We start from the raw sequence: 15761 nt of genomic DNA, 5'->3' as shown, positions 1-15761 counted from the left end.
TTCATTCTTGTTTCCGCTCATCACCTTACAGTACCTCACTGGACACAATGGATTTCCAAAGGATCTGTAGACATGAGCTGATTTTAGAATTTCTTTGTACATCACCCACATCCTGGAGCTGTTTCTTGGGAGAAAGAAAGATGGCATGCCTCCCTTTGTCCCTGGACCCTGAAGGCTGTGGCTCTTTACACCATGAACCTAAATCTGGGCTTGGTCTGCAGCCAACCTGGAAATTCATGACTGCATTTTCTTTTTAATGAGAGCTTCATAAAGTTCTTTTAAACTAGAAACTTCTCTTTCTTGTAATTGTCTCTAATGGCTCCCTTGTTCGAACAAGCCTTTGCTAGCTCCTGTCTGACCCCTTTGACTTTGCTTTCTGCCTCCTTTTATCCTCCAGCCTTTCGTATAGATTCTGGAGGAATCTTCCTCAAAGGCTGTGCCACTCCCTGTTCAAAGGCTTTCTGTGGCTCCTCATTGCCTAGAAAGCAAACGAGTAAGGCCAGATATTGTTAGTGGCTCACTTACCGCCTTCTAGGATCTTGCTCTGATTTCCCTTTACAACTTCATCAAAACAGCTCACCCCCAAGCTCCGACCTCAACTCCCACTTGCGACCCCAATCAGCAGTCTACCCATGCCGCGGCCACCGTGGTTCCCCAAATGCACGTGTTCCTTTTCTGTCTCTGAGTCGTTAACTCATGCAGGGTCCACCCCCTTCTTCCTAGACCTACCTCACCTTTTTTGTAGAGTCCCTCTTCACTGTTTCTTCCATTGTGTCTTATCAGGATTATTTTTCTGTCTTTGGTCTTGCCGTTATACTTACCTCCATTGGTGACTTACTATAATGTGCCTTCTGCTGTGACTCCGTTGGATGTTTTTGTGGGTTCATTCAATTCTAAGGGCAGGAATGATGTATTTCCCCCATAGTGTGCAGCTCGGTTCCATGCACATCATAGGTGCTCAGCATGTTTTCATTCACTTGAAGGACTTTTACCGTTGTATTTGTCACAATATTTGTTACTGTTATTTTTGTCATCACCACATCATTGTCCTTAGTATCTTCATAATGACTTATAATTGACAAAGTAATTCCCTCTCTTCCTTCCTTGCTTTCCTTTCTTCCCTCTCCCTCTGCCTCTCCCTCTCCCTGTCCCTCTCCCTCTCCCTCTCCTTCTCCCTCTCCCTCCCTTCCTCTCTCCCTCTCTCCCTCCCAGGCTGGAGGGCAGTGGCGTGATCTTGGCTTATCGCACCTCCACCTCCCAGGTTCAAGCAATTCTCCTGCCTCAGCCTCCCAAGTAGCTGAGTTTACAGATGCCTGCCACCACGCTCGGCTAATTTTTTGTATTTTTAGTAGAGATGGGGTTTCACCATGTTGGCCAGGCTGGTCTTGAACTCTTGACCTCAGGTGATCCACCCGCCTTGGCCTCCCAAACTACTGGGATTACAGGCGTGAGCCACCGCACCCAGCCAACAATTTCTTACCCAAGGATCTCCATTATGGCTCTGACTGCTGCCTATAAAACAATATACCAAAGACAAAAATAAAGAGTACAAAACAGTATGGGGGTTGTACATAAGGCTTTTGTGTTCTTGCTTAGTACCAAGGAAAAAGATACCACTCAGACCAATCAGGATGCACAGTCCAGAGCTTCTGTGAGAAGTTCTTTGTCCTATGCCACTTAGAGTTTGTCTACGATACCTTTAACCTGCACCATTTAATAAGCTTAAAAGGAGCAGCACATGCATTTACTGTGTGGCTGCTCTGATTCTTTGGCAAATTTATAAGCTGCCCTTCAGTTGCGGGCGTGGATTTGCCTTAGAAGATTGTCTTTAAAGACACTTGCTGAGAATGTTCACAAGTGTGTTGCCCGTTTTTGCTCACAGGTGTGTGTACTTTCTTGTTCTTTGCCTTTCCCTATTTCACCCAGACATTTAAGGTAAGTGGGTGAATTTCGATATTGTATGAATTGATAATAGTCCCCTGTGATTATCAAGCATGGCACTCATAAGAAACTTGCACATTCAAATTCTCACCTAATCGTCATAAGAAACCTGTGGAAACAGGAATTTTTGCCCATATTCTATGAATGAGACTATTGCCATTCAAAAGGAATGTGTGTTTTGCTCCGGTTTAATGTCTTGTTCAAGGTCCTACCTCTGGAAAGCCAGGATTCCAGGATAGAACTAGCAAGTCTTAAGTTCAGTCCTCTTCTCCTCCACAACACCTGATTCCAAAGTCACTTCTACATAGATAACCTCACTAAATATTGTAGCAGCTGCAAATTATAAAGCCCAGTTTTGTTGTTTAGTTGACACCACACTGTTGAATTCCACTTCCTTTGCCTCCATTTCTTTGTTTTCCATGAAGAGGATTTAGTTTACTTTCATGCTCTGAATATCTGGTTTCCTTTTGTTCCTCCAGGAATCCCGTAAGCACTAAGGACCCCAAAATTACCCACCCAAAGCAGGCTCTCTTTCCCTGCTTGAGGAGGGCATTCCTGGGAATTGGGCTGTTCTTTTTCCAGCAGCCCCCTGGCCTCAGTTGAGCCTTATCTTTTCTTAGGAACCATCTCTGCTGTGACACCAGATCAGCAGACCAACCACTACACTCCCTTGCTTAAACCACCTGTGGCTTAAGGCAGTCTGCACTTCTTCAGGCCTACAAGGATCTGTGAGATGCAGGCCCTGTCCACTTTGTAGCCAGTTCCTTCTCTGACATTTTCTTTTCCAATCTTATGTAACCACAGGCCACATTCTCTGGCCTTTGGGACTTGGACCTCAAGTGTGTGCTGGTACAGTCACTCTCAGAAAAGAAAACAAATTATTAAAAAGTAATTGTAGTACTTTTGTAGTATAGTCATGCATACGACTGGGATACATTCTGAGAAATTGATTGTTAGGCAATTTTGTTGTTATGTAAATATCATAGAGTGTACACCTAGCCTATATAGTATAGCTCGGGGTCCTCAGCCCCTGGTACCAGTCCATGGCCTATTAGGAACATGGCCACACAGCAGGAGGTTAGGGGTTGCCAGCTAGTGAGAAAAGCTTCATCTGTATTTACAGCCACTCCCCATCACTTGTGTTACCCCCTGAGCTCCGCCTCGTGTCAGATCGGCAGTGGCATTAGATTATTGCAAACCCAGTTGGGAATCATTTGTCATTTTCAATAACAACAAAAAACAACTCGTTTAATGGTTTAAACAAGTAAGAACTCGTTCATTTGATCTATAACGAGATCTTGGTTGTTGACGCTGGTTTTGTGGCTCCATAATGTCTGTGCTCTGAATGGGCATCTCTGCAGGTCTTTTCGCCTTCTCGTATTTGCAGGATGGCTGCAGGGTCTCCAACCATGAGCCAACAGTAAAATTTATCCCCTTCCCAGGAACCAGTTGTTAAACATTTACTAACACACTCTGGCTCCATGTCTTGTATTTACAGCAAGTGACACATAATAGAGGCTCAGTAAATATTTTGGGGGTGGCCAGGTGTGGTGGCTCATGCCTGTAATCCCAACACTTTGGGAGGCCAAGGCAGGTGGATTGCTCTTGAATGCAGGAGTTCGAGACCAGCCTGGGCAACATGGTGAAAACCTGTCTCTAAAAAAACTATATAAGTTAGCTGGGTGTGTTGGTATATGCCTGTGGTCCCAGCTACTCAGGAGGTAGAAGGATCGCTGGAGCCTGGGAGGTCAAGGCTGCAGTGAGTTGTGATCACACCACTGTTTTTGAACCTGGGTGACAGACTGAGATTCTGTTTCAAAACAACAACAATAATAACAAAGAAAACAAAAAAAAATTTCTGAACAACCTCCCAAACTCAAGTGATCCTCTCACCTCAGCCTCCTAAATAGTTGGGAACACAGGCACACGCCACCAGAGCTGGCTAATTTTAAAAATTTTTTGTAGGCACAGGGTCTCACCATGTTGCCCATGCTGGTCTTGAACTCCTGGGGTCAAGTGATACTCTCACCTTGGACACCCAAGGTGCTGTGACTACACGTGGGAGCCACTGTGCCCAGCCCTGGGCACTCATTTTAAAATGCTGAATATCAAGGAAGAAGAGTAAACAAATACATGGATTGATCATTTATGCATTAATAAACTTTAACCTGAAAAAAAAAAAGAGCCTAAAACAGAACCACCAATTAGGTAATTAAGAGTGCTGACCTGGTTTGCTGTGTCCAGCTGTGTATGCTGGCTTGTGTGTTTCAAATAAACCACGAGTGACCACGGAGTGAATGAATCCTGAGCTGTGATTGACGTACTTCCCAGTAGCCAGATATGGTTCCCTGCATTTATGTACTAGTGGAATAGCAGGGGGGATTCCTAGTGAAAGGCTGTTTAGGGATACATTTTAATGTGGTTCCAGAAGGGAGTGGAAACAGCCCTCTCATTTTTCTTCATCTGATCCTGGGGGAGCTGGGACTTTTTTTTTAAAACCAACTCTATCCATTCCTTTAATGATCATCTGAACAGCCAAACCTTCTGGGACTATTATGTATAATCCTTCTCTAAGCTGAATCTATTTTCCTTTATCTGTAGATTTATCTATCCCCCTCCTCTTTTTAAAATAAAACTGATTAATTATAAGAAAATAGATATGAAATGAAGCACTGAGCTTCTTCTTAGCACATCTCAGCCCTCAAGTGATAGGATTTTGCTGTCAGGATGGAGAGGTTCCATAAAGGGGCGATTTTTCAGAACAAACACACAACAAATTAGCCACAGGGCGGGCAATTTAGGTACCTTTAAAAGTGTAGCTGTCATCCTCACCGTTGACAAATACTTACGATATACCTTCTGTGAGTACAAAGGTGATGCAGAGCAAATTCCTAAGGCACAGAGTCCGCACCATGGAAACATAATTTAAATTTCACTCTGGTTGAGGCTGTTGAAGAATGGAGGTCAAGGTTTCTTCCCTGTGTTGTTGCCTCTGCTTTCTTTTTTAGAGACTAGTAGGTGAGTGGCTTTTCTTGCTGGCCTCAGCAGGGTGCATGCTACCCACATGTAGACACACACACACACTGTACCCCTCACCCCTCAATTTCTGTGACTTTAATTACTGTTTGTTTCCTCCACTTCTCTATCCATTTCTTTCATCTCTTGACCACTCAGAGTCAAGGAGTGGTTTCCTGATGAATTTCCATTGATGATGGAGTGGACTGTGTGACTCAACTAGTTACCCCATGGCTGGACCCACCTCATAGCCAGTGGGTTCCTGGCCTCAGTAAACATGCCCCTCTTGTGCTGGTCTCCTCTAGAAGCCTTCGAGCCTGTGATCCGTCTGCTCCTGCCTGCCTGAAGACTGTTTAGATGCTCACTGCAGGGCCATTTCTCCCACTGAGGCTGGCATCTTTACTGGCTCAAAGCCATTCATTTCCAGTGTTAGGCCTGCAATCCAGGCTCCAGCTTCCCTGTCCGGGTAGGATTTGCCCTTTTTTCCCCCCATCCCCAGGGTTGTGCCAAATGGGATAGTGGTAGTGGTTAACGCTCTCCAGACTCAAACTGCCTGGGGTTGAATCTTGGCATTAGCTCTACTTGTTGGGTGGTTTGGCTGGGACAAGTTACTCCATTTCTCTGGACTTCCTCCTTTATAAAATGGCACACCACTCAATATGCAGCACACGTTAGCTCTTACCTTTATTTTCTGAAATCTGGAGAAGATAATGTCTGTTTAAAATCCGTATTTCTAGGTCAGGCATGGTGGCTCACGCCTACAATCCCAACACTTTGGGAGGCTGACGCAAGAGGACTACTTGAGGCCAGGAGTTCGAGAGTAACCTATGCAACATAGCAAGACCCCGTCTCTTCAAAAAACAAACAAAACAAAACAAAACAATAAAAATCAAAAATACCCAAGCATAGTGGTGCTCACTTGTAGTCTCAGCTACCTGAGAGGCTGAGGAAGGAGGATTGCTGGAGTCCAGAAGTTTGAGGCTGCAGTGAGCTATGATCACACCATTGCACTCCAGCCTGGGTGATAAAGTGAGACCCCAACTCTAAAACAAACACAAACAAACTCATATTCTTACCTTTTCCCTTCTCTGTGCTCTTTCCTTTTAGTCTGGTCTCAGAGGTGTTTCTGCTCATACCATTTGGCCATAGGTAGCAGGCAGTTTTCCTGTACAGCATCCTATGTATCAGTCAGCTGTGGGCAGCTCACCTAACTTCTCTCCAGTAAGGAGGTCGGCCTCATTCCTGGTTTCCAGGGTATCCTTCAGACCCATATTCTATTCAGTATTTTAGGACACATTTAAACGAAAGTGTGAAGAATTCTAGATTGAGGTGTGGTGGATTTTAACACAGGGGTTAGAACACAGGGGTTAGAACCCTTAAGGTTCTAACCAGAAGTTTTGATCTCCTCTGTGTATCTTCCTCCAACAAAGCCAGCATGTCAGGGCAGCAACACCAACCAAAACAAGGCAGGGATAAGAAGCTGTCTTTGAGAATAATGGGCTTTGCCCAGGCACAAAATGATAGAAAGCTCTGGGAATCAATTAAACTTTTAACACGGGTTAGAACCCTTGAAAGAGACCAATCCATTCTAACCTTCAGATCTCAGTTCTTCCCTGTCTCCTATCCTGCTGCAGACCCCCTGGACCCTTCGCTCCAGCAGGTTACAAAACATGGGAGCCTGGTGGCCATCCCTTGCTCTTGCACAGCTCCTGACTTAGCGGGACTCTTTTCTCTCCTGCCTTGCTTCACCTTGTTCACCTGGGGAAACTGCTGTACCTCTGTGGGATTAAGCTGGAGCTCGGTGTTTGTCACTCGACAGCTGCTCCTGTAACACTTGGCCCACTCTTGCTTGCCTGGGATCTGTATCCAGCACAGTGCCTCGTACACAGTAGGGGCACAATAAATGATGAGCGAATGATTTCTTACATAAAGATTTGGGACAGTTTTCCAGCTGTGTGATTTGTTGCTTTGGAAATTTCTAAGTTTTAACTGGTCTTTTGAGAAAAAACATCATACAGCATTTATCTTGTATTCCAATGTCCCTTTTTCAAAATAATGACTTCCCATTGAAATGTGCCCCTGGTTTTAAAGAATGTTGCCGTTTCCTTCTCTAGTGTGTAGGATGACCCCATTACGCTTGGATCGATGTACCTGCCATTGTGGTGATCTTGATTTATTCTACTCAAATGACAGCAGAGTTGTTGGAATGTTATGAATTCCTTAGGAATTTGCATCATTCTATTCCTCTGCTCAGAAAAATCAAATGAGTGCCTTGTGCCCATTGTGTCCAGTCTAAATGCCTCTGATTAAAAGAACCTTTTGTGGTCCTCCAGGAACTCTCTGCACCTGCTGCTGTCATTCCCATTCTCCTTTCTCCAGCCAGCCAGGGACGAGTTGTTCCTTTCCCCTTGACACACAGTATGGCTTCTGAGCCTTCATTGCCACTGTCTTCCTAACTTGTTCGGCTCCCTGGCCAGTTCATCACCATGATCATCCATTAGACCGTGACCTAGCCATTTTCTGGGGCCAATTCTTCCAGTTTTCATTTTTAATTTGATTCTTTGATTCACTGATTCAGTCTCTTCTGGGAAGACGTTAGTCTTTAAAACCTTTCCCCAGACTGGTTATTCCTCAAAGGCTTAACACCGAATACAATTTGTATTACATTATTCTGCATTCTTAAGTTTTTTTTTTTTTTTTTAATCTCCTTGAATTGCTTGTAACTGCCTTGCTGTCATGAGCTATTGTCTTCTGCTTCTTTGGAAAGTGCCCAGGGTAGTTCTTTGCTGGTATAGCTACTCAAACAGACATTTGTTGAACGGCAGTAGCATTTTCCAAGTGGGAACATAGACGGCAGGGACAGTGGAAATATACGGTGATGATGAAGTTTTCCTTTTTTTTTTGTTTTCCCCCTAGCAAAGGTCTGATGAGAGAGGAAAGTACATCAAAGTAGCATTGGCCAGCTGGGCGTGGTGGCTCACGCCTGTAATCCTAGCACTTTGAGAGGCCAAGGCGGGCGGATCACCTGAGGTCAGGAGTTCGAGACCAGCCTGGCTAACATGGCAAAACCCCGTCTGTATGAAAAATATAAAAATTAGCTGGGCTTGGTGGCGCATGCCTGTAATCCCAGCTACTCGGGAGACTGAGGCACGAGAATTGCTTGAACCCGGGAGTGGAGGTTGCGGTGAGCCAAGATCACACCACTGCACTCCAGCCTGGGTGAGAGAGCATGACTCCAACTCAAAAAAAAAAAAAAAAAAAAAAAAAGTATTAGCATTAATTATAAAGGGAAAGTTTAATTGATTCCCAGAGCTTTCTATCATTTTGTGCCTGGGCAAAGCCCATTATTCTCAAAGACAGCTTCTTATCCCTGCCTTGTTTTGGTTGGTGATGCTGCCCTGACATGCTGGCTTTGTTGGAGGAAGATACACAGAGGAGATCAAAACTTCTGGTTTAGATCTGACGCAGTGCTGAGCCATGGGGCAGGAATCCCACTGTGTCATCCCCTAGAGCAGAATCATGAAGCTTAAAGCTGGGAAGGGCCTTCTGAGGTTCCTCGGACCACTTTGTCCGTCCATCCATTCATGCATTCGGCAAATATTTATCAGGAAGCTACTAAGTACAAGGTTTTATAGTAAGCACCACGGAGAGTCCCCAAGGAAGCATAAAGTACAAATCAAGAGAGCCAGTGTCAGTAACATGGGGACTCACTGAAGGATGCTGTGATCATATGGCCTTTAATGAAGGATTTTAAACACCTTTCCTAAGATCTGTAAATATGAAGAAATTAATTGAAGAATTAAAGAATTAGGCTGGGCACGGTGGCTCACGCCTGTAATCCCAGCACTTTGGGAGGCTGAGGCAGGCAGATCACGAGGTCAGGAGATCGAGACAATCCTGGCTAAGACGGTGAAACCCCGTCTCCACTAAAATACAAAAAATTAGCCAGGCGTGGTGGTGGGCGCCTGTAGTCCCAGCTACTCAGGAGGCTGAGGCAGGAGAATGGTGTGAACCCAGGAGGTGGAGCTTGCAGTGAGCTGAGATTGCGCCACTGCACTCCAGCCTGGGCAACTGAGCGAGGCTCTGTCTCCAAAAAAAAAAAAAAAAAAGAATTAAAGAATTAAAATGGAGAGTAAGTACCTCTAAACAGCCGTGCCACCTAGACCACCCTGAATAGAGGAGAATGAGTTATGAAGGAAGGGTGCTACTGCACTCATCACCAAGGATGAATTTAAATTCATTAAGAAACTTTTAAACAACCGTGCCACCTGGACCACCCTGAATAGAGGAGAATGAGTTATGAAGGAAGGGCGCTACTGCGCTCATCACCAAGGATGAATTTAAATCCAAGTGCAGTCTTGGCGTGCATTCAATGGAAATAACTAGTAGGGGTAAATCTAGGTAGACCCTAGATATGAGTCCCAGTGCCACTCTTTTTAGATCCATGACCCTCTGGTAAGTTCCTTTACCTTCCTCAGCCTTGGCTCTCTTATTTGTAAAACAGGGCCTGACGCCAGCAACCTCACAGGTCTAGGCAGCTTCGTGGCATGGTGGGATCATGTTTTCAGGGTCTTGGAGGTCTGGATTTTAACCCTGGCTCTGCTGCAGATGAGCAGGGTGGCTTTTAAGAATCACTTACTTCCTGTGCGTCTCATTTTGCTCAGTGGTATAAAAGTGGTAATGACTGTGATTGGCTGAATTGCGCCCCTCCATGTCTGAAGTTATGTGTTGAAGCCTTAACACCTGGTACCCAGGAATGTGACTGTTTGGGGATGGGGTCTTTACAGAGGTGATTAAAGTAAAATGAGGTCATTATAGTGGGCCCTAGTCCAATCCAACTGGTGTCCCTATAAGAGGAAGAGATTAGGACACAGATACAGAGGAAAGACCCCATGAAGACACAGGCAGAAGATGGCCAGCTGCAGGGGGCGGTGGCTCACACCTGTAACCCCAGCACTTTGGGAAGCCGAGGCAGGCAGATCACGAGGTCAGGAGTTCGAGACCAGCCTGACCAACATCGTGAAACCCCGACTTTATTAAAAATACAAAAATTAGCCAGGTGTGGTAGCACATGCCTGCAATCCCTCCTACTCAGGAGGCTGTGGCAGGAGAATCGCTTGAACCTGGGAGGCAGAGGTTGCAGTGAGCCGAGATCGCACCACTGTACTCCAGCCTGGGCGACAGAGCGAGACTCTGTCTCACACACAAAAAAAAGAAGAAACAAACTCTGCCAACACTTTGATATCAGACTTCCAACCTCCAAAACTCTAAGAGAATGAATTCCTGTTCTTTCAGCCCCACAGTCTGGTATTCTGTTACGGCCGCCCTAGCAACATAGTACGATGACAATCACCTGAAGGGATGAAATGCCTCAGGCAGGCATGTAATGTCTGTGTTATGGCGAGGGGCACTCAGGAGGGCTTCTGGCTGGGCTGGGTATGAGGGTCTCTATCTACACAATGGCCACCACAACCCCCTTCCAGAGCCTCTTTTCCCCATAGACAGCCTCAGTGCCCAGTGCACTGTCATATTCCTTAGATTTTTCTTTTCTCTTTCCTTCCCTCCGTCCCTCCCTCGCTCTAATAGCAGCTCCACATTAACAACTCCTAACTTCTATTCAGTCCGTGGAAGCTGGACTCACGACAGTGCCAAGCTTCGTTGAAAACACTCTTTTCTCCCCTGGGACAGGTGCTTTCTTAGTCCTGAGCCTGACATTCTGCACAGTGGCCAAGGGAATTTTCCCTAAGGTCCTTCTGGGTGATATTTGAGACTGGATCCTTCTCAGCAGCTTGGACATCGTCAGCCTTGTCAAGTGTCATCCTCTCCAAGGCCCTGGCTCATTCCGTCCTGTGCGTGTGCACAGATGTCCATATGATAGGTCTCTGCTTGGCAATTCTGCAGACACTTCCAGAGCTAAGCACACTCTGGTTCCCTAGTTTCTATCTCTCTGGCTTTCTCTGATGTGCTTGATATTGTTGATTTTTATGGGGGTTCTCGCCCCCAGGGCCCTCACAGTGCTACTAAAATCATAACAGTGACATCAGCCACTTGGGTGTGTGGGTCGACTGTGGGAGGCAGCTCCATCTGGAAACTAAAAAGAGACACAAAATCCTCTTCTTTTGCTTCCCCCAGACTTATCTGTATCTTTGCAGGTAGACAGGGCCAAATGGAGAATTTACAAATTGACACTTTTCTAAAGCAGCTTGATATTTTAGAAAGTTCCTTTGATTCCAAAGAACTGAGACCAGGGAGTAAGATTGGCTGCAAAGCCAGAGCAGTTGGAGAAAGGAGGGAGCATGGTGCATGTGTGCTTGGACGGTCTTGGTTGTTGTGCATCAGAAATGTAGCCATAAACCCCAGCTATAGGATTTTAGGAACCCAATAGCCACTTCCAGCTGTTAACACCTTGAGACTTTCTAAGTTACAGTCAAAGAGCATCCCTGGCAAGCTAACATTGATTTTATAAATTTTGTTATAGGGAGGTTGAATGCTTTTCCTATTCACCTGGATACTCCTTGTATTTTACTGATGGACTCACAGTAAAATGATGGGCCTGCTTGTGCCAGGGGGCAGGTGTGGCCCCGGGAGCTCTCCCTTTCTCACCTGACAGATGCATCTAGTGTCAGGGCAGTGAGGGAGGGAAGCCAGCGTGTTTTCCCCATTCCCTCCCACGTCTTTAGTAGCCATGATATTATTCAGCTAGAATTGGTCTCGTGTGCCAGTTCTGGATCTACTGAAGATGATAGAATTCTTACTCAATGATGGGGTGATGGTTGCTTTTTCAGGCTGCCTTCTGGAAGACATTCTGGAAGACACACCTTAACACATATATGTTAGTTTTCTGTTGCTACTGTATCAAATCACCATAAACTTAGTGGCTTAAAATAATACAAATTTACTTTTTTATAGTTCTGGAGGTCAGAAGTCCAAAATCAGTCTCACTGGACTAAAGTCAGGGTGTCCATAGGGCTGTTTCATTCTGCAGTGGTTTCAGGATCTGAGATGTCATGGATCAGGAAGAATTTGAGATAATACCTGCCTGAGGGCAGAAAACGGCCAATTCGTGGGGATTTATGTCTCTCTGTCTTTTTTTTTTTTTAATTATACTTTAGGTTTTAGGGTACATGTGCTATCTGTCTTTTGACGAAAAGAACTTCTAAGAAGGTAGGTTAGCTATGGAAATGATCTGAGGCCCAGGTATCTTCTGTCTGGATTTGCTGAATCATCTCCTTTCTTTAAAGCGATTCAGCTTATTTTTACTAGAACCTCTTCCATTCCCTTCCAGAAGGAGAATCTGAAATTACATCAAGTTATTTGTTTAATAATTTTATTAGTTGTCCTGTGACCAAGACTGACTTACCCCAGGTCACACATTGAGTTATGGGCCGAGTTGGGACTTGAACCTGTGGCTTCTTTCCTAGCCTTAAAGCTCACCCCTTATACCAGGATACTCTTGCTGCTTTCTAGGAGCTCCCCCTTCCTGTTTCCTCCTCTGCAGTGCAGATGGTGCCATGAGAGGGAGCTTTCTCTCTGTTCTCAGGCCCTGACGAGGTCCCTCTTGGCCATCGGAGGCGGTACCCTGGAGGCTTGTGTGGGGGTGTGGGCTGAGCCGTGTGATCCATGTTTGCTATAATGGGAAGCAGCCCCCAGAAGAGAAAGACATGCATTTGTATGCAGCCAGTCTGATGGGGTTGAAATAAACTCAGCACTGATCAAACGACACACAGCACATTGCAGGGAAGACAAAGCAACATGGAATGCTGATTTTTCTCACTGTCATCTTTAGAAACCTTCTTTCTTGTCACCCACCTGGGGCAGTTAACTGTTAGGAGCCAGCCCTGTGTTCAAATCCATTTATTGATGGATGTGTTTTCCATTTATCATCTGTGGGACTCTTGGGCGATGTCTCTTTTCCGAGCTCCAATTCTTTCATCTATAAACTGGGCATGTTAATGGTAACTCATAGATTTTTAGAGTTAAAATAATGTAAGTGCCTTACACAATGCCTGCACATATTAAACATTCAGTAGTAGGTAGGTGCTATTATCATCATTGAAAACATTATCATGTTTATTGCCTTATTGACTTGGATGAACGCGGTAGTGTATATAATAAAGTAGCCAGTCTAGAACCTGGCCTATGGTTATCTGTAATGAATGAAAACTGTTGAAGTAGTGTGGGATAACTCAAAGACCTGAATAATTCAATAGATACAATGGAGTTGGAAGATTCTAGGGACTTAAATTCTTCTCCCAGCTCTGTCTCAGAATAACTGTATTGCCTTGGACAAGTCGCTTTGCTTTCCATAACTTCACTTTCCTCATCAGTCAAATGGGGCTGAGCATTGTGTGGTATTGGAAAAGAATAACTGAAGTGCTTAGTTCCATGCTGGAATGAAGTAGGGACGTGAGCAGTGTTGTCTGATCTGACTTGCTGGTGGGATCAACATCGCTCTTCCTGGAGAGAGCCAGGTCATCACAAGAACCATAAATTGTGTGTATCCTTTAACTCCATGATAGACCCTTCAACTCAATGCTTTTATTTTCCGGGAAATACTGTCTCCAAATATAGATTTTAAAAGAAAAGATGGAAGGGGGTGGAGCAGACTCTGCAAGAATCTGTTCATGACAACACTGTTGAAAACAGCTCAAAATTGAGGCTTCAGCAGTGCCCAGTGTTGCCAGGTGTGTGTGTTGTGTTGTGTTGTGTTGTGTTGTGTTATATTGTGTGTGTTTCCACCACAGAGGCCTCTGTGGCTGTGGGACCTGTCAGATGCATGAGAAGTGTAGCTTTCTAATTTATGGGATGCACCATGGTGGCAAGTGTTGGTGATGGCCACACCCTACTGTTTTGATGGAAGGACAGTGACTTGGCCCAGGTTTCACAGCCGTGAAGTGTCTCAGTGAGGATTTGAACTCAGGTTTCTTGTGCCTTGGGTCCTCCTTAGTGTGGGTCCCCTGCTCTGGCAACAGGCAGAGCACTGCTTTAGAGCCTCTGCGTGTCTGGCCGTGGCCTCAGGGGTCTAGCAGCAGTGCTAGAGCAGACCCAGCTTGTCAGATCCAGGGCTGCTTAGAGGCCACCTAAGTGATTCCTTTGGCAGCAAGCAACATTCGGCCAAGGACATAGCTGGCAGGGGCCCTGACAAGGGGTGTGTGAGTGCACAAAGGTTGGTGTACCAAGAGTAAGTGAGAAGGAGGAGGCCGGCTGGAATTCTACCCTTCAATGCTTTTCTGTGTGTAGACAGAGATTGGGCAGAGGTAGGCAGGGACCAGGTGTAGGTGGATTATCATCTTTTCCAGGCTTTGCTGATGGGTGTCGTGCCTTGCAATGGCAGTGCTCAGGGAATCAGGCTCAGTTGCAAGAGGCTCCTGGCAGCTGAGGGTACTGCCCAGAAGGATCGTGGTGAGCTCAATGATGGAATGTTCACAAAGCTTCTGGCCCTAAGAGAGCACTCAGTGAACATGGGTTGCCTGTCCCGTTCCTGGAGTTGGGGCAGGGTGGGACATTTGAACGAGGCCTTTGTAGCCATACAGCAATCATCAGGCCAGGATTCTGGGGAGAAATCCCCAATTTCCAGTAAGTTTCCCTGTCTGCACACCCATGCTTGTACTGGGTCACAGCCCTGCAGATACATGTATGCATCTTCAAGAACATTAGAGTGGAATTTGGAGGGATGAAATAGCCTTCCATATTTCATTAGATTATTCCTTTGTTTTATACAGTCGTTACAATCTGTAATAAAAGAAATGAGTCAATAAAATGGAGAATTAGACGTGGTCATTCCTAAGATTTAAGATCCAGAAATTTGACAATTCAGCGCTTTAGTATCCCTCTGCTAAGACACTTTAGTGGAAGCTCCACACTGAGGATAAAACTTAAACTCAGGCTGGTGCACAGATCCTTTTATGACTTGGCCTGAGCCTGCCTCCTCCAATTCATTTTTCTGATGTTCTTCCTTAACATTCTGGAAGACACACCTTAACACATATATGTTAATTTTCTGTTGCTACTATATCAAATCACCATAAACTTAGTGGCTTAAAATAATACAGGTTTACTCTTTTATAGTTCTGGAGGTCAGAAGTCCAAAATCAGTTTCACTGGGCTAAAGTCAGGGTGTTCACAGGGCTGTCTTCTTCTGGAAGCTCTGAGGGAGAATCCCATCCCCTTGCCCTTTTCAGCTTCTAGCAGCCACCTGCATCCCTTGGCTTGTGGTCCCATCATCCATCCGCAAAATGAATCACACCACTTTCTGCTTCCATTATCACACCAACATTCCCTCTGATGCCGACTCTTCCTTCATCTCTCTTATAAGGACCTTTGTAATTATATCAGGCCCAGCAGGATAATCTGGGATCATCTTCCACCTCTAGGTCTTTAATCATACCTACAAAGTCGTTTTTTTGTTATGTAATGCGATACTCACAAATTTCAGGAATTATCAGGTGGTAATCTCTGGGGGGCGTTATTTAGCCTATCATGATGTATCTCTCTAGTCTTTTTTTTTTTTTCTTTTTTCTTTTTTTTTCACTTTAAGTTCTGGGATACATGTCCTAAACATGCAGGTTTGTTACATAGGTATACATGTGCCATAGTGGTTTGCTGCACCTGTCAGCCTGTCATCTGGGTTTTAAGCCCCACATGCATTAGGTATTTGTCCTAATGCTCTCCCTCCCCTTGTCCTCCACCCCACTGATAGGCCCCAGTGTGTGATGTTCCCCTCCTTGTGTCCATGTGTTCTCATTGTTCAACTCCCATTTATGAGTGAGAACATGCGATGTTTGGTTTTCTTTTCCTGTGTTAGT

General features: G+C 45.2%; 1 protein-coding gene and 1 non-coding gene across 6 annotated transcripts in view; both read left to right on the top strand.

The window, feature by feature from the left end:
• Positions 1–15761, top strand: part of LARGE1 (LARGE xylosyl- and glucuronyltransferase 1) — a 641552-nt gene that overhangs the window by 201148 nt on the left and 424643 nt on the right. The window lies entirely within an intron of this gene.
• Positions 13934–14068, top strand: LOC129468723 (small nucleolar RNA SNORA76). The gene has a single exon (XR_008652801.1). It is a non-coding gene; the product is annotated as a small nucleolar RNA SNORA76 (small nucleolar RNA).

This window comes from Symphalangus syndactylus, chromosome 18, assembly GCF_028878055.3.
Source record: "Symphalangus syndactylus isolate Jambi chromosome 18, NHGRI_mSymSyn1-v2.1_pri, whole genome shotgun sequence".
In the NCBI taxonomy this organism is placed as follows: Eukaryota; Metazoa; Chordata; class Mammalia; order Primates; family Hylobatidae; genus Symphalangus; species Symphalangus syndactylus.
The sequence above is the reverse complement of the archived record's forward strand: the minus strand, read 5'-3'. Positions and strand labels throughout refer to the sequence as shown.